The sequence below is a fragment of the Mus caroli genome, chromosome 2 (genome assembly GCF_900094665.2).
Source record: "Mus caroli chromosome 2, CAROLI_EIJ_v1.1, whole genome shotgun sequence".
Classification (NCBI taxonomy): domain Eukaryota; kingdom Metazoa; phylum Chordata; class Mammalia; order Rodentia; family Muridae; genus Mus; species Mus caroli.
Window position 1 is genome coordinate 107,734,688 of NC_034571.1, and position 15,970 is coordinate 107,750,657.

At 38.2% G+C, this 15,970-nt stretch overlaps 1 long non-coding RNA gene across 1 annotated transcript in view; it reads left to right on the forward strand.

The window, feature by feature from the left end:
* The first annotated feature begins 401 nt into the window (after window positions 1-401).
* The window catches only part of LOC110307995, a 196,770-nt gene continuing 181,201 nt past the window's right edge, over window positions 402-15,970 (forward strand). The window contains exons 1-2 of the long non-coding RNA XR_002379496.1: window positions 402-473; window positions 1,324-1,422. This is a non-coding gene — a long non-coding RNA (uncharacterized LOC110307995). The remainder of the gene's footprint in view (window positions 474-1,323; window positions 1,423-15,970) is intronic.

Genomic DNA, 15,970 nt, shown 5'->3' on the forward strand with positions numbered 1-15,970 from the left:
AATATGTAGGCCACGCTTCGCTGCTCTTTGCATATACTGCAAAGAGAGGGGGGACCCTTAAAAATTGCTTAGCTTTAATTGAGCAAAAGGATTCACGTGTGATCTGAACTTGTGGCTCGTAATTCCTCTAGACAGCTTTGGTTGCCGTGTGATGATCCTAATTAAATTATGGAACAGCACTGCACGACCTAAGCGAAAGGGCCCATTCTTTGCTATCACCTGGTAACTTAACTGTTTGCAGGGTTCTGAGTTTGGGACTTGGCTGTGTTCTATTGTGAGCTTGTGTGCTTTTCATTGTTAAGGGTAGGAAAACAGTTGCTGGTGGAATCGGCCTTGAAAGTTTTAGCCTGTAGGTGGCAGCATTGTCAGGGTTTGGAAGCGTGAGCACTGAGGACTTAGCTGCCCGCCTCTCTTCTCCAAGCAGGGCTCCCATCTCTTCAGGCCGGGCTAACATCATTACACACTCCTGTCAGGTAAAAGTAAAATGGGGAGAAATGTCAAAGCCAAAAAAATTAGACTTCATTCACTTTGGTCTGTGTTTCATTATATTTCTGATAATAGGGTACATTTGTAATTCTGAGCGGGGATTCCGCTGAAGGAGGTGCTGAGCAGTCAGGCGTTAACCCTTGGCAAACCCTTCTTCAACAGTCTTTTACTAACTTAGGAAGGGAAACTCGTGGGGAACGATTAAGTTAATCGCACCCAGTATGAACACTTGGGACCTTTATGGGGTTTTGAGATTTTGTAGCAAAAGCAAGTCTTGAGGTCGCCACAGCTTTCCGGTATCCTGATGAAGTTTGTCCTTCCCACTTTTTGCCCCTGTTTCTTTGTGCACAGTTACTTGTTTGTCCTAGTTAAGAGGAGATGGGGTGTGTGTGTGTGTGGGGGGAACATTGAAAAAATGATGTATTTGGTTTAAATAACTCCTTGACTTGTATATCTTTGTGTAATAATGATAGTTTAAGATTATGTTAATAGAATATGTAACGAATGCATATTTGTTACATATTCTATTAACATAATTTTAAACTTGAAAAAAAAGATTTTTTCTTTTTGTCTAGAGGAACATATACTTCAAGACCCCCGTGGATGCCTAAAACTATGGCTTGTACTGAGCTGTGTCGATCCTGCAGCATTTCCTATGCATTCATACCTATTACATATATACCTATGAAAAGCTTAACTTACGAGTTAGCCATAGAACAAGACTAATGTCAGGAATCAATAAAATAGAGCAGTTGTAATAATGTAGGATAATAAAAGTTACATAAACTTTATGAATTATTCACTTCTAGAAATTTTCATGTTATTTTCTGACTGCAGTTGACCACAGGTAACTGAAATGTGGGACACTGAAGACAGGAAGAAGGGTCTGCTGTATGCAGACATGGTGATGTTTCTCATAAGGCCCTCAGAGATCTTGTGAGTATCTTTCCCGACACTTCCCTTGGAAAGTTCTGCTTGGGAAACTTCTCCTGGTGACAAAGGAAACCATGCAGTGTAAGGTCATTGTTTTAGGGCCTTGTACCAGGTTTTCCGTTCACTGAATCCTGGGGGGGGGGGGGGGGNGGGGGGATTGTTTCCGAGATGAAGATTGAGAAAATTGTTTAAGTATCATTGAAAGTATAAAACAAAATTGTTTTCTCAATAAATTTAATTAGCTATATACCCTGCAGTTGTGAGAGCAAACGCTGAAGTTGGGACCAGCTCTTTAGATAGAATAGGACCTTTGTGGTCTCTGGAGGTAACACGCATAAAGCAAAAGAAATGATTTTCCGTCATCACTAAGTAGGCAGGTGCTTACATCGAACAGCATTCTAAGACGTCTCTGAATATTTATGTCTTCTTTTTCAAATGCATTGCCCATGAATGTCACAGCTGTCAAACGTCTGAACACAAGAAGATAAAAAATGAAATTAATAAAAGATAGATCAACATTTAGTTTGTTGGGGATATCCTCTCTACCAGCATTTTTCTTTTCCTTAAAAAAAAAAAAAGAAAAGAACCAATATCCGTATGTTTTAAACTCAGCTGTGCTTTAAGGTTTTGGTACATCTGCATTTTCTAAAGGGCCAAGGGAGATACGAGTTGACTGGTTGTATTTGGAGCAAGCACCAGTTCCTGCCTCGGTATTTAAGCAGCAAAATAATCAATAGCATTAATGACTGAGGAAACCAGAGTCTGCTGACTTTCCAGCCATCTTTGCAGTCCCAGAGCATGGTGTGCTTGGGTGCCACAAACAAGACTCTGACAAGTTGTCACTGCCCCTGACCTGATGCCCAAGTTTGTGAGGTGAGAGGCTCTTAAATCTTTCTTCTCTGTAACCCACAGTTTCAGGCCTTGCAGTTCCTGCCAAGACAAGCCATCATGTGACCTCAGAGTTATGAAGGAACTTGGCTTTTAGAGCAGAGATGACTAAATAGGATAGTGAAGAGGAAAGCAATGGAAAGGGACCTCTTACTTATGATAACCCATCCTCTCTATTTCTTGTGGTAGCCAAAAGGGCCATGTGTATAAGGGGCATGCTTTGGGATGAACTCAACAGTCACTTGACAAATACATACTCCAAAGAAGCCACAGATTTGAGGTCACTCTACAAATACTCCAAATAAGCCACATATTTTGAGGTGCCTCATTATTATTATCAATTAGACCTCCACAAAATATTAGCACCCCAGTTACTTCCATATCTATCTTGAAGTACCAGAAAAAATCACTTAGTCACAAAGAATGGATATAATTTAAATGCCGAACCAGAAATTTAAGTTTAGGAACTCTCTTGTTTCACCTTGGATGAGGACTGTACAACATCTCTCAAAATGGTCACATCAGTGTAAAATATCTCAGTTTAGCAAAGCTGATACCACCTTATCTAAACCATGGCTATGTTACATAGCCACAGTGTAGATGGGAAACAGACATTATGAACATGGCTTCCATTCATATCGAGTTAGAGGAGTCAGGTGCTCTGGCTTTGTTGTATGTTTGTGAAAACCAACTCCCACACAGACCATGTTCTAATCTGAGGTGATCACTTGGCTTTCCTTCCTATAAGCAGACTTCAGCAGGCTTGGTAGTCTAATGAAAAAAAATATCTGAGGATATTTGTATCATGATTTCAACAAAAGTAGTTTTCTGTGTGGTGCAGTTCAAGTTCCTCTGGCTGGGACTGGGTAATTGACAACAGATCACATCCATAAAACATGAGCCTACTTCAATCTAATCATTTAACTTCTTATCAGTAAAATTGAGGGTGGTAATATTGACGGGGGTCATGCTCCAGGTGGGCCCAACATCCTTCTCCATCTGCCCATTAAAACTACTACCTGGGGGTTGAGAGATGGCATAGAGGATAAAAGTGCTTGCTGCACAAGCAGAGGTCCTAGGTTCAAATCCCACCACCCATGAAAGTAGTCAGGTTTGGTTGCACACACCGCTAACCCTAGTGTGGTAGTATAATAGAGACTGGAGAATTCTTAGAGTTTGTTGGCTACCACACTAGTTCTAGTTTCAGTAAGAGACCCCATTTGAAAGGAATATAGGAGAGAACACTCCAGATATCTTCCTCTGGTTCCTGCATATATACATTTGCATATACACAGGTGTATAAATAAAACCTAAACCCTTTCATTAAAATACAACACATTCTATTTTCCAAGTCCTTGCTGGTTTTGTTCAGAAAGTACTTATTCTCTCTCCCTTTCCTAACAGTGCATATACTTAAATAGCTGTTGTGTTCTGCATCAGGTTTTAAATAATTGCTCAGATGGTTCCTTTGCTCAGTCTGTCGTGCAGCGGCAGCAGACCCTGGTGTCTGTACTATCACAGTCCTGTGCTCTTGTTTGATGAGTCCCTACAAATAAATGTAAGGACTTCACTGTGGGTTTCACCTTGGTTGGCGGTGCTAATTTTTTTCTTTTGTTCATCAGTGGGTTTGGAATGGCTCATTTGGTAAGAAAACAATTGTATAAATAAAACATAACCTACAATTTATCCTTGGAAACTTTCTAAGGCATTCTAAGACATACACGCAGGCCATCTAAAAATACCAGCCATCACCAGCAGTTCACTCTTAAGTTCACATTTCAAATAGATTGCATCTGTTTCTAATCAGGTAACTGCATGATTAGCAGGAGAAAACATATGATCAGAAAGCAGGCAACCCTCGCTGATATGTATTATTTTTAAAGCTCCCCAAACCTAAAGTCAATAAAGAAATTATACATGCGGCAAGAAGAGCTAGATTAGAGGAAAGAGCTTCGGCTGTAAACCTTTTTTTGTGTGTGAGATGTTGTAAAAACAGCTAATTTAACTAATGGGGTGAGGCGCTTGGGACTGACATGCAAAGTTCGGAATGTGAGAATAGATGGGAGAGCGGTGACTCGAGGAATGATGAGGGTTGCAGTTGAGAAGAAAAAGTTTGCTAACTCGAGAGTTAATGAGCAGAGGACTTCATCCCACTCTTTTTATGGAGCTATACTTCTGCCTCAAAGAAAACTGGTAAGAGTAATGGGGGAAAGCCCCAACTCTGATAAAAAGAAAATAAACTCGGCCTATTGCAAATAAATGTTGGAATGCTCTTCGTTTACTTTCAAGACTAATGGGAGAGGGTGAAATGAGTTTCTTGAGGTATTATATCATTTTAAGATCATACTTATCTCTTAGCTTCATCCATCAAAACTGAGCTCTCCTTTTGAACAATTTTTACACCATCGGGCTTGGAGTTCCCAGAAGGAAAGAACAAAAGCTGCGTTCTCCACTCCTGATTTGAACCAGACACAACTTACATTCAAACTGCCTGCTGTCTTTTGGTCACCCTCCCTTGGAATACTCTTAGATGTCCCGATTATGCACAAAAGTTAAGCTGTGTGTTGAAGCCCCTCTTGGTCCTGTGCTTTATGCTGTCTTCCTGTGTTTATCCAGGATTTAATATAGAGATAGGTTATACTTTTGACTGTCCTCTTACTCGGTATAGTCAAAACATACTGGATGAAGAGAAAAATGCTAAGTCTGACAACACAGAACACCCACAAATATACTCAAAAATGGGACAAATTCAGGATGGAGTTAGAAATTCTTTTCCACAAGCCATGATAAAGCAAAGCATGTTAAGATCTTAAATTTAGCATTAATGCTATGGGATTCTCTAGTGTAAAGCATGCTACACACATGCCATGTCTATACTAACATTATTTATTACTATCATCACATCATTATCAACATCACCACCATCATTATCATCACTATCACCACCACCACCACTACTACTACTGCTACTACTACAAGCTTACATGTGAACATCATTGCATTGTAGGACATCCTGTATCTTTCTGTCTCTCTCCACTTTATTGCTTGAGACAGGATCTCTCCTTAAAACAGAAGCCCATCATTTCAGGTAGGCTGGCTGTACGCTGAGCTCTCAGGATCCACCTGGTCTGCTTGCCCGACACTGAGGTTATAGTCATATGTACGTGTCTGCATTCCTGACTTTTATGTGGGTTTTGGGTTTCAAAATCATGTCCTCATGCTTGCATAGCAGGCAGCTTTCTTGACTGAACCAACTCCCCAAATCTTATTGTTAGTTTTAAAATCAGAATGTGTGGCCCAGGTAAGGCTAAGCTCACCGTCAGTCTTGGGGCAGCCTCAGAAAACATGGAGGTCATAGAAATTTTAAAAGGCACAAGCTAGAGACCTTTAGCCAATTTTCACTAAATGTAAACAACAAAAGACTCACCTGATACTATATGTATATTTAGCCATATTGCTTTCCTTCCTAACAAATTATAAAACGACAGCTTAGTGAATGTTGCAGCTAATTACCATAATCTAAACAATCACAAACTGTGGTATTAACTCTGCTGAATTTTACATAATGTACAATCCTTCTTGAAGACTTGATAATCAATGTTTGCTTTTTTTAAAGGTTTTATTTTATTTATAATTGGGTATATGTGAGTGTATCTGTGTTCATATGTGCATGTGAGTGTGAGTGCCCATGGAGGACAGGAAAGAGCTTGGCTCTTCTGGAGACGGGGTTAGAGTTGGTTGAGAGCCACCCTGTACATGCTGCCTACTCAGCTCAGATTCTTCACAAGAGCAACAAGCACTCTTAAACTCAGTCTTGGCTTCTAGTTCTCCCTTGGTTAGTTCTATTTCAACTTTCAGATTATACTCGATGCCCATGGGCTGATAGAATAGCTAGCTGGCTTGGTATTTCACATTAATATTTTCATAAGCTTCAAGAACATGCTATACTACTTCTCAGCTTTCCTTGTCCTGGTCCATATAATTCCGCATTCCTTGATTCCTTTCCCCATAGGTATCTTCCCACCTATAGCAGACCATAAGGCTATTATATACTCAAGAGACTTCAAAATCTTATGTGTTAACTCACATCTTTTATGTTCTTTTGTCTCATTTTCTTGCACAGAGAAATGGGAGTAAGAATCTCATCCATAAGCCACATGATAGCAGAGAATGTATAGCTCACAGCATTCTTATTAGTGTTGTGTGTGCACATCAGAGTTTATCTTCTTCTCAAAATACCCTATAAAACATCTTTTCTAAAATCCAGACTTACCATATATGTCAATCAGTTTACACCCTGGAAAACAGACCAGCTCACCAGTCATATTAATGTCTTAAGCACCCAGGATGCCAGGCAACAAGCAGTTGTTTTTATAGAAGAACTTAGTATATGCAATTAACAATCAACCCCTATACACATAAACACACTGTAATTAACTGTTTAATAGTGAGAACTTGCCTCTCAATTTTTTCCCTTTGAGTGCAGTCAAGGTGAATTACTTGACTTTTCCATCACTAAATGCTGCAACAGCTTGGTCTATTGCAACTCTCCCCTCTCTGCATACTTTCCTATACCCTCTACATTTGACAGTAAAACTGCCAAGCCCCATTATTTCCAACTGGCAGCAATTTAATACATAGTTGAGTCAGTTATTTAACTAAATAAATTGCTTAAAGTTAACTCTATTTGTAAGACCACAAGGTGTTTCTAGAATGGGCTGCCCTTTTATATCATAAACCTGGATTAAGTTTACAACCCCATTTCCCCTCAGCAGTTTATAAATCAAACAAAGAACGTAGAACAATACATAAAAATCCCCGCGAAACCACCCTCAGAGTTTCTGTTAATGAGAAAAGCATACGGGGAACTGAATTTACTTTGTATGCTGGAGACTAAGACTGGTGTAAAGTAACTGGAGTTGGAAGGGTTACTCAAGCCCCTTTCACGTGATCACTTCTGAAACTAGGATTTTGTGAAGCCAAAGCCATCCGTTCAATGCTTTGCACATAAAAATGGCAGGACATGCTAAATAGCTCTGAGCTGACCTTTCACTCTTTTTTGCTCATACTCATTAACACTGAACCTGACAAACAATCTCAGAAGCTTGTAGGAGAATGCTGGATTCCTTATGATGTCTCTCTATAGGTGCCCATTAAACAAAAATGAACACAAACATGCAACAACATAGAATGTTCCAGATGTGCACCGGCAATCTGGGCTGGCCATATCATTTCCTCCTTTTCTATGAATTGGGCATATTTAATCTGTTTTGAAACAGATTAAATATAACCACTGGTTTTACAAGTGATTTGTCTGAAAGATAAGGAGGAAACTGATGATTGGGGCATTCTTCTAAGATTCTCCTGACTTTTCTGAAAGTTGACATACTTGGATTTCATGACTTTAATTAAGATCTGTGTTTAGATAGGGAAATATTGCAGTAGGTCTATATGCAAAGAATAAACATCATAACTTAGAAATATCATGCTTAACTGTATATAGTTTTATTTAGATTTTCAATTCTAGTGATGACAGTGTTTTTAAAGAAATTACTTATATTTGCTTATAATTGTAACTTCATTTTCTCAGATAAAGGGATGAGAGCCCATACCAAAACTGTGTGAATACATGGCTTGGGCTGAGCCAAAAGCATTTTTCTCTGTTCTAATTATCTATAGGCTGAGGCCTGGAAGATTCTAGCCTCCAAACAATTTAATCTTCCAAGATGACTGATTCAAACTGGCTTCTCTCAACTTCTGACTGAATTGGTCTGCTTGGCCTAAAACTAACTCTGGCAATCTGTTCTAATCTTCTGGATCCCTCTCATTCTCCAGCTTATTCTGTCTTTACCTGCAACCTGTCTCTGTAAAACTGTCCTGGTAAAACTGCCTCTATACTCCTGAGAGTTGAGCATCTTCTATTTCTAACTCATTCTATCAAATCTTTCTCTGATCTATTACTTTGTCTGCCCCATCAATTAGACATCATTTTCAAGCATGGCTTGAAAATTCCTTCTACAAACTAATAAAGGTATGCTCTAAGGGAGTGCCTATATCCCGGCTAGATCACACTGACCTAAAAGGTCTTTGAATGGGATCCCTTGCCAGAGCAAAAGAATTTAAATTTCCTCTACATTTGCTAAGTTGACAACTTTAGTCTATGGTGATGAGTTAACCATTTTTGTATATTCTGTTTTATTAGAGGGAAAATACTATGTACTAGACAGCCCTGGATAACAAGGTATTTTCACTTCTCCATATATATGCTATTGGGAAGAATATAATCTACAGAACACTTGCCTTTGTATGTACAGAGAGACATTCTGTATTATTTATTTTTGCATATAAATTCACTGAAATACTGAGAGTATTAACAGTAGCTCCATTCCCTGTCTACTCACCAGGGAATGAGTTAACCTGTGGTTTCCCCTACTTGCCTGCCTCTCATCTCACTTCCCTATCTTGACCTGCTTCATGTAGAGCGTCTGACAGACTGAATTAAGATCTGAACAACTTATCTCTTAAGTTAACTTTAAACATCAAGGATCTCAAGAAACAAAGATCACACACATATACACAAGCACATGCATGCACACACACAAATACACACACACACACACACACACACACACAGGTGAAGAATAAGTAGGAAAAATTTCTCAGGGAAATAAACCACGGAGAAACCAGCCATAGCTGTTATTTCCCAGGCTGCTCCCCACACCTCTGTTCTACAACAAACCCTGGTCCCTTGTAATTTTTTTTAAACTAAGTGCAAAGAAATAGTGAAAACTGAATGATGAGACTGAGACAAAAGTATCCAATAAGCTGTTTCATTTCAGCTTATGATTGAGAGTGAATCTATTTGGACAAATATCAAGAAACCCAAGAAACACCCACAGTTAAAGCAGGGTAGACAGTATGCATACCAAGGACCAGTGTCTATGTTGACAGAACCAATGTTTATTTATAGGTGGATGAAAAGAGCATAAAAACAAGATTAATAAGGAAAATACACAAAATAAAAAAAATAGGCTAATTAATGATCTAAACTTTCCAGTGAATTCATCAAACTGTCACTAAGCCAAACAGGGCAGTCCAAGATTAATCCTCTTTTGCCTGCCTTGACACTTCCTGGAGAGTTAAAGTGCAAAACTGTCAGAAATCATGAAACCTTGAAGTGTAGGCACTCTAAAGAGCACAAAAAGTGTTTACTCTACAAAAAGCCCAAGAGTGATGCTAACACAAACAAACAAAAGCAAGAACAAACAATACCCAACCCCATAAAACATTGATGTTATATGAGAAGTTCCACCTTGGAATCATGCCGTTGCCTTGAGAAAATGATGTTTGCAAAAGAAATCAAGTGTCATATAAAATAGTTTATGCTAAACATGGAGACTAAACTTAAATAATTGTGCATATTACATTAGAAACATAGATCAAGTATAGACCTCAGACAGTTGTGTTGCAGTCTCATTGATAAAGTGCATTATGCCTCAAAGGTATAATATTCATATATGGTGGATTGATCCCTTAAAAGGGGGGATGTGAGAACAGTCTCCAGGAACTATGGGGAAAATGGCTATGCTGTGCTTCTGACCTCATTACGTTCCTCTCTGCCTTTTCCTTGGAGCTATCTGTTGTCTCTTCCCTGTTATTCCATTATCCATCATAAGCCGTGTTGTTCCATGATCTTCTGGTTGCATTTGTAATCATACACTAATTGTTTTGAACTCTCCATGTTTACAGCTCCATAGGTGTGAGGTTCTATAGGCTACAGACCCTGTAGCCTTTGCATTTGTCTTTATTTCTCTAGGCTTTTTCTTTCTGTTCTAATTTGCTGATCACAACATTTGTAGGTACTGGCCTTATAAAAGTTTGAACTTGCTATTTTATGGCTATAAACCTTCCACCATCATCATTATGGCTTTTCTGTGGGCTGTCTGCACTGGTACAGAGGGGCATGGGTTTGGTCCTGTTTTTTGCATAAACAGGAAACTGTAATTAAGGTCCTTTGCACCATATTTGACAGTATAACATTTCTTCTCCATACCATGTGTTCTTGGTTTACATTTCTTGCCATTTACCCTTTTGAATTATTACTTAAACTTTTTACTGTCTGTTTTTATTGAGAAGCAACTACTAATAACTAAGCCAAATTAGGCTCTGGAATCATCTACTAGAAAAGAACAGCAACCCTGCTTGCTACAGCTTAAAATTGTCAGATGCAAAAACTCCATGTAAAATCAGATATAGCCCTGTATGAAAGCAGCCTCTATTTAACAGGTTCTTAGCATCTTAACTTCATGGCCAAGACCTATCATTTTCCTGCTGTCTGTGCTTTAGGAGTCTCAATGCTAAGAGAAAGAAGTTTGCATTGGTTATGTTCATTTTGAGAAAGGGTTGATGCTTGTTTTGTTGCTTATTTGTCTCTGTGATCAGTTGTGTGGCATGTTTTGGTTTAATTGCCATAAAATTTAAAGTCTGCCAAAGGGCTGTAGAGATGGGTTCATTGGGAGGTACAAACAGGAAAAGAATTAACAGAGTGATTTTGGGTTTTCTTTGTTGTTTGTTTGTTTTTTGTTTTGTTCTTTTGTTTTTTTTCACTGACCTTCAGAAAAGAGTTGGAAGAATGTTTAGGGCAATAACCTCAATCACATGCCAGAAATGACATCCATTTATAGAATCAAATACTCTATACATTACAGTACTAATTAATAGAAGAAAATAACTACCCAAAGACACCAAGATTCTGCAAAACATCCGACTCCTAAGACCTCAAGAGTCTTTACAAATGGAGTGTTTATGATTCATTGCACAACCACATAAGCATAAACTTTAAGTTTTTGTGCCAGATTCAAGGTAACCTGTGCTCCAAGCCAGACTCTTTTCAATAATACTTGCAAGTTGGTGCTACAATAAATATTTCTTCATATTTTGCATCCAACACCATTGACTGTGATGATTTAGAGTTTGAATTTTTGTTTCTTGATTCTCTCTCTCTCTCTCTCTCTCTCTCTCTCTCTCTCTCTCTCTCTCTCTCTGTGTGTGTGTGTGTGTGTGTGTAAATTGGTAAATTGGCCGTGGATACTTTTATTAATATTGACTACTAAGGGCCTACCACTGTGCTAGGGAGTTTACTATATTATTTTCTGAAGCCATTATAGTGAATTGTTTTGCAATGACTAAAAAGAATGTTAAAGGGTATCTGCATTAAGTCAGATATTTGTAAATATTAGTGAACATTTCAGAAAGTCACACTTTTTATGCTCACTTAGCACTTGTGATTACCAAATTGGTAAACAAATACTAAAATAATTATCCAACAACAATATCCATGCAGTGGCCTGAGACTCAGGGACCTGGTATTTCTGGAGACTTTTGCATGGCTTTTATATAAAGTATTTATATAATAATGTTAAAATGTTACCTTCCTCTTAGTTTCATTTTCTTGTGAGTATACAGGGAACCATATTGTATGATTTTCTGGCATTAGCTATCTGAAAGTGAATAGGTGTTTTTGTTGGTGTATTCTTGTGTTTAATGGACAAATCTAAAGTATTAGCTTAAGGATATGAGTATATGCATGGTCTTAACAATTAAATCTTCATTGTCAAATGACCATGCTTTATAATCAAGATAACATTGTGTGTGTGTGTCTACACACACACATATGTGTATATACACATATGCACATATGTATGCATATACACACATATATAACAGTTGAAATAGCCTATCTTCACAGAGATTCCAAAGAAATCAGAAGTGTTATTTCTGACTTCTAAAATAAATAACAATAGAAATATTTTGACTATTTTATAATTAAAACAGTTCTAAGTTTTAATACTTTATAATACTTGTTCTAAAATTTAATAGACCTCTTGAGATATTGCTCACATTGCAATAGTCAGCTATTTCTCTTAAGGATAAGGTTTCTGGATAGAATGTGCTTGCTGAACTTGCTGTTTTATTTCAAATTTAGCTGTGAAGTTCATAGATATACCAGCATCTGCCCATCATGGTCATCATGATGATGGTGATGGTTGTGGAGGTGATAGTATGTGTGTACTATCAAAATTAGTAATTTAACCCACTATTCAGAAAGTAGAAATTATTAGTCTCATATTTGAAAACCATATAAATCTCATTAGGTTTTTTTGTGCTACTGTTCACTGTGATGGTACACACAGAGACACACACACAAATTCTTTGCTGGGTACAACTGCTATAGCAGGAATTGGGGTAATGGTACCACACTGAGTTTGTAATTACTGTGTTTGTAACCTCTATATACTCTCAGTAAAAAAAAAATACATTTCCTTTAATTCTGTCCTCTGTGAAGCAAGAAAATGGTTTTTAATTTTCATATGTGTTATTCCTTGAGTGCATTTTTAGTAGTTTGGGGGAAATATGCACAAGCATTTCTACTTCGCGACACAGTACAATGGCAATCTCAAATAAGAGACTTTATGTAATTACTGTGTGATTTTGGAAAATTTGCGATCACTTTAATTAAGATAGTAGCTTCCTGATTCATAAGATTGGTGGTGACAAAGTCAAATGTAAATTTTGAACATTATGTGCTGAGATGCAACACCTCTTGAAAGTGCATAAAACCCACTAAAGCATTATTGATTTTTACATTACCAGGTTATGATATTACAAAATAGTGGATTAGAAATCTATAGATGAAGAGACAGTAACAGAACAGGAATGTTTCATGATAGGCTCCATGAACCAGTTACTACCAGTATTTGTTAGTTGAGTTTGGATGTTATCATAGAAGAATAGTGTGATTGGCTATAAAGGCTATACCAGGACTCTTTCCACTTCTATGTAAACATCCATGTGATGCTACATTTTCTGTTCATATAAACATAAACAATATATTAGAAGAAGCTGAATATAGAGTAAGTAACTACCTTTATTATAAAGCTGGTCAAAATTATTCAAGAAACACCACTCTTCTCACCATTTGAGGGGATTCTAACTAATTAAAGTGTGTTATAGTTTTATTTGTGTAATTTAAATGAATCCATGGGTACTTATTTTAATCAACTTCTCAGTTTTAATTGCTAACATGGTGAATGGTGGAAGACATGACATATATATGACCAGATTTTGGTATCACTAGTGGGTTGATTTTGGTGTTTTAATGTAGTTCTAAGACTAACATGTCTGAGAATATTCTTATGGAAAGAAGGATATTGGCAAATTTCTGGTTTGCTGTCTCTCCTTGAGACTTGGCTTAGCATAAATGAAAGCTGGGTTAGTATGGTTTACAGGTTCTGGGCTATAGAACATGGTAAAGAAGCTGGAGCAGATGGGAGGTATATGTGAAGAAAGGACAAACACCCTATGTTCTCATTTACAGAAAACACATCAATGGTGTAATGAGTATTAGTGAATGAGTTATTGAATGGATATCTTTGTGGAATAAGAAAAGATTTACACTCATCCACTGATTTCAATAGTATCCATTGTTCTTTGCTTACATAAAAAATATTAATATAAATAGTATACATGGTTCTTTGCTTAGAATAAGTTTCTAAATTGTGTAAGACTTGAAAGTGATGAACACAAGTTTGATAAAAGAGAGACTAAAAAAGGAAGGGGGAGTTTATTTGTTAAGAAAGCCATCATAGTGAGTAATTGATATGGGCAAAGTTTGGACTGAAGGAGAACAGAGATATTTGCAGATGGCTGGGGCTAGTCTAAGGTGCAGGGGTTGTGCATATAACCAACAACATGAATGCAGATAATGACGTAGAGACTTAAAGAGAAGAAGAAGAGGCTGAATAGTGAACTGCTATGGTTATCTGAAGATTTTTGATGACCTATTTGGAAATAAACATAGCACCAGACCATAGCCAACATGGAGTAGCCTTGTGGACACAGTGAATAGAACCAGAGAGACATAATTAAGTCAGGGTATGTGTTCACAGTGGCAGAGAAAAACTGTGACCGCTTGTAACATGACCATATGTGGAAAGCACAATGTGTTTCTGAGCTCGAGTTTTTCTTTTGTGGACAGACTTCACACCTGATGTGGTCTCTGATGGTCAGTGAAATTCATAAGCAAGTCTATGAAGAACTGGAGTAATACTAATGTGGTGCTTTGAATGTGCTTGGCCCAGGGAGTGGGACTGTTAGGAGGTATGGCCTTGTTGGGGGAAGTGTGTCACTGTGGTGATGGGCTTTGAGACTTCCTTTGTCATTGCAATTGACTTAAATCTCTTTACCTTAGCCTCAGGCAGACTCTTCGGACAGGGGTAAAACCAACCACATTCTTCACCAAAATACCACAAAACAGTCTCTAATCCACATACTGAAATTCTTCTCCACTGAAGCCTTTTGCACCAGGTCTGTACAGTTCAAATCACCCTCAGAACCAATGTCATCCATTTTCTTATGAGGATAGCCCATTAAGCCCTACTTAAAGAACTTCACTGCTTTCCAAAGTCCCAAAATCCACATTCCTCCAAACAAAATCATGGTTAGGCCTATGGAAGCAACACTCCATTCCCTGTTACCAACTTTTGTCTTAGTTAGGGTTCTCTTGTTGTAAAGAGACACCATGAGCAAGGTAAATGTTATAAAGGACAACATTTAATTGCAACCCATTTACAGGTTCAGAAGTTTAGTCTCCTATCATCATGTCAGGAAGCATGGGAGCATCTAAGCAGGCATGGTGCTACAGGAGCCATGTAGAGAGTTCTACACCTTCAGCCAAAGGAAGTCATAGAGCAGATTGTCTCCCATGTAGCCAGGAGGAGAGTCTCAAAGCCCATCCTCAGAGTGGCACACTACCTCCAACAAGGCCACACCTACTCCAACAAGGTCAAACCTTCAAATAGTCATTCTCTGGGCCAAGCATATTCAAAGCATCACAACGAGGGAGCTGCACTGTTAGTTTTTCTTATAGTTATATGTCTCTTACAGCATGGTTTTTTAAACTGGCTCAGTTATGAGCCATGGTAAAAGGAAAGCTGATGTGCAGTGATCTCTCTTTTTTGACAGTCAAGTTGTCCCAAGTCAGTCATTCACTGGTGATATTTGTTGTAGACTTGGCTTTGAAGTATTTTGGATTCCAGCATCTGGACAAAGGGAACCCCGAGAGTAGAAAGGACTAACAACATCTTACAAATTCAAACATAAAATCCTTTAGTAAATGTGTCTAAAGCTCTCCTTGTGGCTCAGGAACAGCTTGCTCAGTCTCTTTGACAAATATGACAGCGTGTACGTGAAATTCAAACTAAAGTCCACTGTAAATGATGATGGCTTGGGGGTGAAGAAGGAAGGAGTGAGAAAGCATGTGCAAGTAGCAGAGATGAGCTCTGCTTTGTCCTCATTAGCGACAACACCCGGGTTTCTTTTACAATAATACTGCAATGAAGAAAAAAGGGTGGATTGACTTAAAGAAATGCACAATCTCTTTCAAGGGTTTAAGTATACTTTAGCTTCGGGGAAGGCAATCGTGATGTGAGCCTCCGCCCATAAAAATAACGGAAATCGTCGGTTTACTTGAAACGTTAGTTCATGCACTGTAAGCGGACGGAAGTCATAAGTTTCAGTTGCTTCATGTGTGCTGCGTGCCTGTTTGTGTGTGTGTGTGGGTGTGTATGTGTATGTGTGTGTGTGTGTGTGTGTGTGTGTGTGT